Source organism: Gobius niger (genome assembly GCF_951799975.1).
Source record: "Gobius niger genome assembly, chromosome: 5".
In the NCBI taxonomy this organism is placed as follows: domain Eukaryota; kingdom Metazoa; phylum Chordata; class Actinopteri; order Gobiiformes; family Gobiidae; genus Gobius; species Gobius niger.
The window spans coordinates 36950544-36961230 of record NC_136856.1 but is presented as its reverse complement, the minus strand read 5'-3'; positions in this window follow the sequence as shown (position 1 = coordinate 36961230).

Sequence of the window (10687 nt, the reverse complement as noted above, 5' to 3'; positions counted from 1 at the left end):
TCGATCAAGTTTGGACTGGTTTCGATCAAGTTTTCGATCAAGTTTGGACTGGTTTCGATCAAGTTTGGACTGATTTCGATCAAGTTTGGACTGATTTCGATCAAGTTTTCGATCAAGTTTTCGATCAAGTTTGGACTGGTTTCGATCAAGTTTGGACTGGTTTCGATCAAGTTTGGACTGGTTTCGATCAAGTTTGGACTGGTTTCGATCACGTTTGGACTGGTTTCGATCACGTTTGGACTGGTTTCGATCACGTTTCGACTGGTTTCGATCACGTTTGGACTGGTTTCGATCACGTTTGGACTGGTTTCGATCACGTTTGGACTGGTTTCGATCACGTTTGGACTGGTTTCGATCACGTTTGGACTGGTTTCGATCACGTTTGGACTGGTTTCGATCACGTTTGGACTGGTTTCGATCACGTTTGGACTGGTTAAGATCACGTTTGGACTGGTTAAGATCACGTTTGGACTGGTTAAGATCACGTTTGGACTGGTTAAGATCACGTTTGGACTGGTTAAGATCACGTTTGGACTGGTTTCGATCACGTTTGGACTGGTTTCGATCACGTTTGGACTGGTTTCGATCACGTTTGGACTGGTTTCGATCACGTTTGGACTGGTTTCGATCACGTTTGGACTGGTTTCGATCACGTTTGGACTGGTTTCGATCACGTTTGGACTGGTTTCGATCACGTTTGGACTGGTTTCGATCACGTTTGGACTGGTTTCGATCAAGTTTGGACTGGTTTCGATCAAGTTTGGACTGGTTTCGATCAAGTTTGGACTGGTTTCGATCAAGTTTGGACTGGTTTAGATCAAGTTTGGACTGGTTTAGATCAAGTTTGGACTGGTTTCGATCAAGTTTGGACTGGTTTCGATCAAGTTTGGACTGGTTTCGATCAAGTTTGGACTGGTTTCGATCAAGTTTGGACTGGTTTCGATCAAGTTTGGACTGGTTTCGATCAAGTTTGGACTGGTTTCGATCAAGTTTTCGATCAAGTTTGGACTGGTTTCGATCAAGTTTTCGATCAAGTTTGGACTGGTTTCGATCAAGTTTTCGATCAAGTTTGGACTGGTTTCGATCAAGTTTGGACTGATTTCGATCAAGTTTGGACTGATTTCGATCAAGTTTGGACTGGTTTCGATCAAGTTTGGACTGGTTTCGATCAAGTTTGGACTGGTTTCGATCAAGTTTGGACTGGTTTCGATCAAGTTTGGACTGGTTTCGATCAAGTTTGGACTGGTTTCGATCAAGTTTTCGATCAAGTTTGGACTGGTTTCGATCAAGTTTGGACTGATTTCGATCAAGTTTGGACTGATTTCGATCAAGTTTTCGATCAAGTTTGGACTGGTTTCGATCAAGTTTGGACCGATTTCGATCAAGTTTGGACTGATTTCGATCAAGTTTTCGATCAAGTTTGGACTGGTTTCGATCAAGTTTGGACTGGTTTCGATCAAGTTTGGACTGGTTTCGATCAAGTTTGGACTGGTTTCGATCAAGTTTGGACTGGTTTCAGATCAAGTTTGGACTGGTTTCAGATCAAGTTTGGACTGGTTTCAGATCAAGTTTGGACTGGTTTCAGATCAAGTTTGGACTGGTTTCAGATCAAGTTTGGACTGGTTTCAGATCAAGTTTGGACTGGTTTCAGATCAAGTTTGGACTGGTTTCAGATCAAGTTTGGACTGGTTTCAGATCAAGTTTGGACTGGTTTCAGATCAAGTTTGGACTGGTTTCAGATCACGTTTGGAGTGGTTTCAGATCACGTTTGGACTGGTTTCAGATCACGTTTGGACTGGTTTCAGATCACGTTTGGACTGGTTTCAGATCACGTTTGGACTGGTTTCAGATCACGTTTGGACTGGTTTCGATCACGTTTGGACTGGTTTCGATCACGTTTGGACTGGTTTAGATCACGTTTGGACTGGTTTAGATCACGTTTGGACTGGTTTAGATCACGTTTGGACTGGTTTCGATCAGGTTTGGACTGGTTTAGATCAGGTTTGGACTGGTTTAGATCAAGTTTGGACTGGTTTCGATCAAGTTTGGACTGGTTTCGATCAAGTTTGGACTGGTTTCGATCAAGTTTGGACTGGTTTCGATCAAGTTTGGACTGGTTTCGATCAAGTTTGGACTGGTTTCGATCAAATTTGGACTGGTTTCGATCAAGTTTGGACTGGTTAAGATCTAGTTTGGACTGGTTAAGATCAAGTTTGGAGTGGTTTAGATCAAGTTTGGACTGGTTTAGATCAAGTTTGGACTGGTTTCGATCAAGTTTTCGATCAAGTTTGGACTGGTTTCGATCAAGTTTGGACTGATTTCGATCAAGTTTGGACTGATTTCGATCAAGTTTGGACTGATTTCGATCAAGTTTTCGATCAAGTTTGGACTGGTTTCGATCAAGTTTTCGATCAAGTTTGGACTGGTTTCGATCAAGTTTGGACTGATTTCGATCAAGTTTGGACTGATTTCGATCAAGTTTTCGATCAAGTTTGGACTGGTTTCGATCAAGTTTGGACTGGTTTCGATCAAGTTTGGACTGGTTTCGATCAAGTTTGGACTGGTTTCAGATCAAGTTTGGACTGGTTAAGATCAAGTTTTCGATCAAGTTTGGACTGGTTTCGATCAAGTTTTCGATCACGTTTGGACTGGTTTCGATCACGTTTGGACTGGTTTCGATCACGTTTGGACTGGTTTCGATCACGTTTGGACTGGTTTCGATCACGTTTGGACTGGTTTCGATCACGTTTGGACTGGTTTCGATCAAGTTTGGACTGGTTTCGATCAAGTTTGGACTGGTTTAGATCAAGTTTGGACTGGTTTAGATCAAGTTTGGACTGGTTTCGATCAAGTTTGGACTGGTTTCGATCAAGTTTGGACTGGTTTCGATCAAGTTTGGACTGGTTTCGATCAAGTTTGGACTGGTTTCGATCAAGTTTGGACTGGTTTCGATCAAGTTTGGACTGGTTTCGATCAAGTTTGGACTGGTTTAGATCAAGTTTGGACTGGTTTCGATCAAGTTTGGACTGGTTTCGATCAAGTTTGGACTGGTTTCGATCAAGTTTGGACTGGTTTCGATCAAGTTTGGACTGGTTTCGATCAAGTTTTCGATCAAGTTTGGACTGGTTTCGATCAAGTTTGGACTGGTTTCGATCAAGTTTGGACTGGTTTCGATCAAGTTTTCGATCAAGTTTGGACTGGTTTCGATCAATTTTGGACTGATTTCGATCAAGTTTGGACTGGTTTCGATCAAGTTTTCGATGAAGTTTGGACTGGTTTCGATCAAGTTTTCGATCAAGTTTGGACTGGTTTCGATCAAGTTTGGACTGATTTCGATCAAGTTTGGACTGGTTTCGATCAAGTTTGGACTGGTTTCGATCAAGTTTGGACTGGTTTCGATCAAGTTTGGACTGGTTTCGATCAAGTTTGGACTGGTTTCAGATCAAGTTTGGACTGGTTTCAGATCAAGTTTGGACTGGTTTCAGATCAAGTTTGGACTGGTTTCAGATCAAGTTTGGACTGGTTTCAGATCAAGTTTGGACTGGTTTCAGATCAAGTTTGGACTGGTTTCGATCACGTTTGGACTGGTTTCGATCACGTTTGGACTGGTTTCGATCACGTTTGGACTGGTTTCGATCACGTTTGGACTGGTTTCGATCAAGTTTTCGATCAAGTTTGGACTGGTTTCGATCAAGTTTGGACTGATTTCGATCAAGTTTGGACTGATTTCGATCAAGTTTTCGATCAAGTTTGGACTGGTTTCGATCAAGTTTTCGATCAAGTTGGACTGATTTCGATCAAGTTTGGACTGATTTCGATCAAGTTTGGACTTATTTCGATCAAGTTTTCGATCAAGTTTGGACTGGTTTCGATCAAGTTTGGACTGGTTTCGATCAAGTTTGGACTGGTTTCGATCAAGTTTGGACTGGTTTCAGATCAAGTTTGGACTGGTTTCAGATCAAGTTTGGACTGGTTTCAGATCAAGTTTGGACTGGTTTCAGATCAAGTTTGGACTGGTTTCAGATCAAGTTTGGACTGGTTTCAGATCACGTTTGGACTGGTTTCAGATCACGTTTGGACTGGTTTCAGATCACGTTTGGACTGGTTTCAGATCACGTTTGGACTGGTTTCAGATCACGTTTGGACTGGTTTCGATCACGTTTGGACTGGTTTCGATCACGTTTGGACTGGTTTCGATCACGTTTGGACTGGTTTCGATCACGTTTGGACTGGTTTCGATCACGTTTGGACTGGTTTAGATCACGTTTGGACTGGTTTAGATAAAGTTTGGAGTGGTTAAGATCAAGTTTGGACTGGTTTCGATCAAGTTTGGACTGGTTTCGATCAAGTTTGGACTGGTTTCGATCAAGTTTGGACTGGTTTCGATCAAGTTTGGACTAGTTTCGATCAAGTTTGGACTAGTTTCGATCAAGTTTGGACTAGTTTCGATCAAGTTTGGACTAGTTTCGATCAAGTTTGGACTAGTTTAGATCAAGTTTGGACTGGTTTCGATCAAGTTTGGACTGGTTTCGATCAAGTTTGGACTGGTTTCGATCAAGTTTGGACTGATTTCGATCAAGTTTTCGATCAAGTTTGGACTGATTTCGATCAAGTTTTCGATCAAGTTTGGACTGGTTTCGATCAAGTTTGGACTGGTTTCGATCAAGTTTGGACTGATTTCGATCAAGTTTGGACTGATTTCGATCAAGTTTTCGATCAAGTTTGGACTGGTTTCGATCAAGTTTGGACTGATTTCGATCAAGTTTTCGATCAAGTTTGGACTGGTTTCGATCAAGTTTGGAGTGGTTTAGATCAAGTTTGGAGTGGTTTCGATCAAGTTTGGAGTGGTTTCGATCAAGTTTGGAGTGGTTTCGATCAAGTTTGGACTGGTTTCGATCAAGTTTGGACTGGTTTCGATCAAGTTTGGACTGGTTTCGATCAAGTTTGGACTAGTTTCGATCAAGTTTGGACTAGTTTCGATCAAGTTTGGACTAGTTTCGATCAAGTTTGGACTAGTTTCGATCAAGTTTGGACTAGTTTCGATCAAGTTTGGACTGGTTTCGATCAAGTTTGGACTGGTTTCGATCAAGTTTGGACTGGTTTCGATCAAGTTTGGACTGGTTTCGATCAAGTTTTCGATCAAGTTTGGACTGGTTTCGATCAAGTTTGGACTGATTTCGATCAAGTTTGCACTGATTTCGATCAAGTTTTCGATCAAGTTTGGACTGGTTTCGATCAAGTTTTCGATCAAGTTTGGACTGATTTCGATCAAGTTTGGACTGATTTCGATCAAGTTTGGACTGATTTCGATCAAGTTTTCGATCAAGTTTGGACTGGTTTCGATCAAGTTTGGACTGGTTTCGATCAAGTTTGGACTGGTTTCGATCAAGTTTGGACTGGTTTCAGATCAAGTTTGGACTGGTTTCAGATCAAGTTTGGACTGGTTTCAGATCAAGTTTGGACTGGTTTCAGATCAAGTTTGGACTGGTTTCAGATCAAGTTTGGACTGGTTTCAGATCAAGTTTGGACTGGTTTCAGATCAAGTTTGGACTGGTTTCAGATCAAGTTTGGACTGGTTTCAGATCAAGTTTGGACTGGTTTCAGATCAAGTTTGGACTGGTTTCAGATCAAGTTTGGACTGGTTTCGATCACGTTTGGACTGGTTTCGATCACGTTTGGACTGGTTTCGATCACGTTTGGACTGGTTTCGATCAAGTTTGGACTGGTTTCGATCAAGTTTGGACTGATTTCGATCAAGTTTGGACTGATTTCGATCAAGTTTTCGATCAAGTTTGGACTGGTTTCGATCAAGTTTTCGATCAAGTTTGGACTGATTTCGATCAAGTTTGGACTGATTTCGATCAAGTTTGGACTGATTTCGATCAAGTTTTCGATCAAGTTTGGACTGGTTTCGATCAAGTTTGGACTGGTTTCGATCAAGTTTGGACTGGTTTCAGATCAAGTTTGGACTGGTTTCAAATCAAGTTTGGACTGGTTTCAGATCAAGTTTGGACTGGTTTCAGATCAAGTTTGGACTGGTTTCAGATCAAGTTTGGACTGGTTTCAGATCAAGTTTGGACTGGTTTCAGATCAAGTTTGGACTGGTTTCAGATCACGTTTGGACTGGTTTCAGATCACGTTTGGACTGGTTTCAGATCACGTTTGGACTGGTTTCGATCACGTTTGGACTGGTTTCGATCACGTTTGGACTGGTTTCGATCACGTTTGGACTGGTTTCGATCACGTTTGGACTGGTTTCGATCACGTTTGGACTGGTTTCGATCACGTTTGGACTGGTTTCGATCACGTTTGGACTGGTTTCGATCACGTTTGGACTGGTTTAGATCAAGTTTGGAGTGGTTTAGATCAAGTTTGGAGTGGTTAAGATCAAGTTTGGACTGGTTTAGATCAAGTTTGGACTGGTTTCGATCAAGTTTGGACTGGTTTCGATCAAGTTTGGACTGGTTTCGATCAAGTTTGGACTGGTTTCGATCAAGTTTGGACTAGTTTCGATCAAGTTTGGACTAGTTTCGATCAAGTTAGGACTAGTTTCGATCAAGTTTGGACTAGTTTCGATCAAGTTTGGACTAGTTTCGATCAAGTTTGGACTAGTTTAGATCAAGTTTGGACTGGTTTCGATCAAGTTTGGACTGGTTTCGATCAAGTTTGGACTGGTTTCGATCAAGTTTGGGACTGGTTTCGATCAAGTTTTCGATCAAGTTTGGACTGGTTTCGATCAGGTTTGGACTGATTTCGATCAAGTTTTCGATCAAGTTTGGACTGGTTTCGATCAAGTTTTCGATCAAGTTTGGACTGGTTTCGATCAAGTTTGGACTGATTTCGATCAAGTTTGGACTGATTTCGATCAAGTTTTCGATCAAGTTTGGACTGGTTTCGATCAAGTTTGGACTGATTTCGATCAAGTTTTCGATCAAGTTTGGACTGGTTTCGATCAAGTTTGGACTGGTTAAGATCAAGTTTGGAGTGGTTTAGATCAAGTTTGGAGTGGTTTAGATCAAGTTTGGACTGGTTTCGATCAAGTTTGGACTGGTTTCGATCAAGTTTGGACTAGTTTCGATCAAGTTTGGACTAGTTTCGATCAAGTTTGGACTAGTTTCGATCAAGTTTGGACTAGTTTCGATCAAGTTTGGACTAGTTTTGATCAAGTTTGGACTGGTTTCGATCAAGTTTGGACTGGTTTCGATCAAGTTTGGACTGGTTTCGATCAAGTTTGGACTGGTTTCGATCAAGTTTGGACTTGTTTCGATCAAGTTTTCGATCAAGTTTGGACTGGTTTCGATCAAGTTTGGACTGATTTCGATCAAGTTTGGACTGATTTCGATCAAGTTTTCGATCAAGTTTGGACTGGTTTCGATCAAGTTTGGACCGATTTCGATCAAGTTTGGACTGATTTCGATCAAGTTTTCGATCAAGTTTGGACTGGTTTCGATCAAGTTTGGACTGGTTTCGATCAAGTTTGGACTGGTTTCGATCAAGTTTGGACTGGTTTCGATCAAGTTTGGACTGGTTAAGATCAAGTTTGGAGTGGTTTAGATCAAGTTTGGAGTGGTTTAGATCAAGTTTGGACTGGTTTCGATCAAGTTTGGACTGGTTTCGATCAAGTTTGGACTAGTTTCGATCAAGTTTGGACTAGTTTCGATCAAGTTTGGACTAGTTTCGATCAAGTTTGGACTAGTTTCGATCAAGTTTGGACTAGTTTTGATCAAGTTTGGACTGGTTTCGATCAAGTTTGGACTGGTTTCGATCAAGTTTGGACTGGTTTCGATCAAGTTTGGACTTGTTTCGATCAAGTTTTCGATCAAGTTTGGACTGGTTTCGATCAAGTTTGGACTGATTTCGATCAAGTTTGGACTGATTTCGATCAAGTTTTCGATCAAGTTTGGACTGGTTTCGATCAAGTTTGGACCGATTTCGATCAAGTTTGGACTGATTTCGATCAAGTTTTCGATCAAGTTTGGACTGGTTTCGATCAAGTTTGGACTGGTTTCGATCAAGTTTGGACTGGTTTCGATCAAGTTTGGACTGGTTTCGATCAAGTTTGGACTGGTTTCAGATCAAGTTTGGACTGGTTTCAGATCAAGTTTGGACTGGTTTCAGATCAAGTTTGGACTGGTTTCAGATCAAGTTTGGACTGGTTTCAGATCAAGTTTGGACTGGTTTCAGATCAAGTTTGGACTGGTTTCAGATCAAGTTTGGACTGGTTTCAGATCAAGTTTGGACTGGTTTCAGATCAAGTTTGGACTGGTTTCAGATCAAGTTTGGACTGGTTTCGATCACGTTTGGACTGGTTTCGATCACGTTTGGACTGGTTTCGATCACGTTTGGACTGGTTTCGATCACGTTTGGACTGGTTTCGATCACGTTTGGACTGGTTTCGATCAAGTTTGGACTGGTTTCGATCAAGTTTGGACTGGTTTCGATCAAGTTTGGACTGGTTTCGATCAAGTTTGGACTAGTTTCGATCAAGTTTGGACTAGTTTCGATCAAGTTTGGACTAGTTTCGATCAAGTTTGGACTGGTTTCGATCAAGTTTGGACTGGTTTCGATCAAGTTTGGACTGGTTTCGATCAAGTTTGGACTGGTTTCGATCAAGTTTTCGATCAAGTTTGGACTGGTTTCGATCAAGTTTGGACTGATTTCGATCAAGTTTGGACTGATTTCGATCAAGTTTGGACTGATTTCGATCAAGTTTGGACTGATTTCGATCAAGTTTTCGATCAAGTTTGGACTGGTTTCGATCAAGTTTTCGATCAAGTTTGGACTGGTTTCGATCAAGTTTGGACTGATTTCGAATAAGTTTGGACTGATTTCGATCAAGTTTTCGATCAAGTTTGGACTGGTTTCGATCAAGTTTGGACTGGTTTCGATCAAGTTTGGACTGGTTTCGATCAAGTTTGGACTGGTTTCGATCAAGTTTGGACTGGTTTCGATCAAGTTTGGACTGGTTTCGATCAAGTTTGGACTGGTTTCGATCACGTTTGGACTGGTTTCAGATCACGTTTGGACTGGTTTCAGATCACGTTTGGACTGGTTTCAGATCACGTTTGGACTGGTTTCAGATCACGTTTGGACTGGTTTCAGATCACGTTTGGACTGGTTTCAGATCACGTTTGGACTGGTTTCAGATCACGTTTGGACTGGTTTCAGATCACGTTTGGACTGGTTTCAGATCACGTTTGGACTGGTTTCAGATCACGTTTGGACTGGTTTCAGATCACGTTTGGACTGGTTTCAGATCACGTTTGGACTGGTTTCAGATCACGTTTGGACTGGTTTCAGATCACGTTTGGACTGGTTTCGATCACGTTTGGACTGGTTTCGATCACGTTTGGACTGGTTTCGATCACGTTTGGACTGGTTTCGATCACGTTTGGACTGGTTTCGATCACGTTTGGACTGGTTTCGATCAAGTTTGGACTGGTTTCGATCAGGTTTGGACTGGTTTCGATCAAGTTTGGACTGGTTTCGATCAAGTTTGGACTGGTTTCGATCAAGTTTGGACTGGTTTCGATCAAGTTTGGACTGGTTTCGATCAAGTTTGGACTGGTTTCGATCAAGTTTGGACTGGTTTCGATCAAGTTTGGACTGGTTTCGATCAAGTTTGGACTGGTTTCGATCAAGTTTGGACTAGTTTAGATCAAGTTTGGACTAGTTTAGATCAAGTTTGGACTGGTTTCGATCAAGTTTGGACTGGTTTCGATCAAGTTTGGACTGGTTTCGATCAAGTTTGGACTGGTTTTCGATCAAGTTTGGACTGGTTTCGATCAAGTTTGGACTGGTTTCGATCAAGTTTGGACTGGTTTCGATCAAGTTTTCGATCAAGTTTGGACTGGTTTCGATCAAGTTTGGACTGGTTTCGATCAAGTTTGGACTGGTTTCGATCAAGTTTTCGATCAAGTTTGGACTGGTTTCGATCAATTTTGGACTGATTTCGATCAAGTTTGGACTGGTTTCGATCAAGTTTTCGATGAAGTTTGGACTGGTTTCGATCAAGTTTTCGATCAAGTTTGGACTGGTTTCGATCAAGTTTGGACTGATTTCGATCAAGTTTGGACTGATTTCGATCAAGTTTGGACTGGTTTCGATCAAGTTTGGACTGGTTTCGATCAAGTTTGGACTGGTTTCGATCAAGTTTGGACTGGTTTCGATCAAGTTTGGACTGGTTTCAGATCAAGTTTGGACTGGTTTCAGATCAAGTTTGGACTGGTTTCAGATCAAGTTTGGACTGGTTTCAGATCAAGTTTGGACTGGTTTCAGATCAAGTTTGGACTGGTTTTCAGATCAAGTTTGGACTGGTTTCGATCACGTTTGGACTGGTTTCGATCACGTTTGGACTGGTTTCGATCACGTTTGGACTGGTTTCGATCACGTTTGGACTGGTTTCGATCAAGTTTTCGATCAAGTTTGGACTGGTTTCGATCAAGTTTGGACTGATTTCGATCAAGTTTGGGACTGATTTCGATCAAGTTTTCGATCAAGTTTGGACTGGTTTCGATCAAGTTTTCGATCAAGTTGGACTGATTTCGATCAAGTTTGGACTGATTTCGATCAAGTTTGGACTTATTTCGATCAAGTTTTCGATCAAGTTTGGACTGGTTTCGATCAAGTTTGGACTGGTTTCGATCAAGTTTGGACTGGTTTCGATCAAGTTTGGACTGGTTTCAGA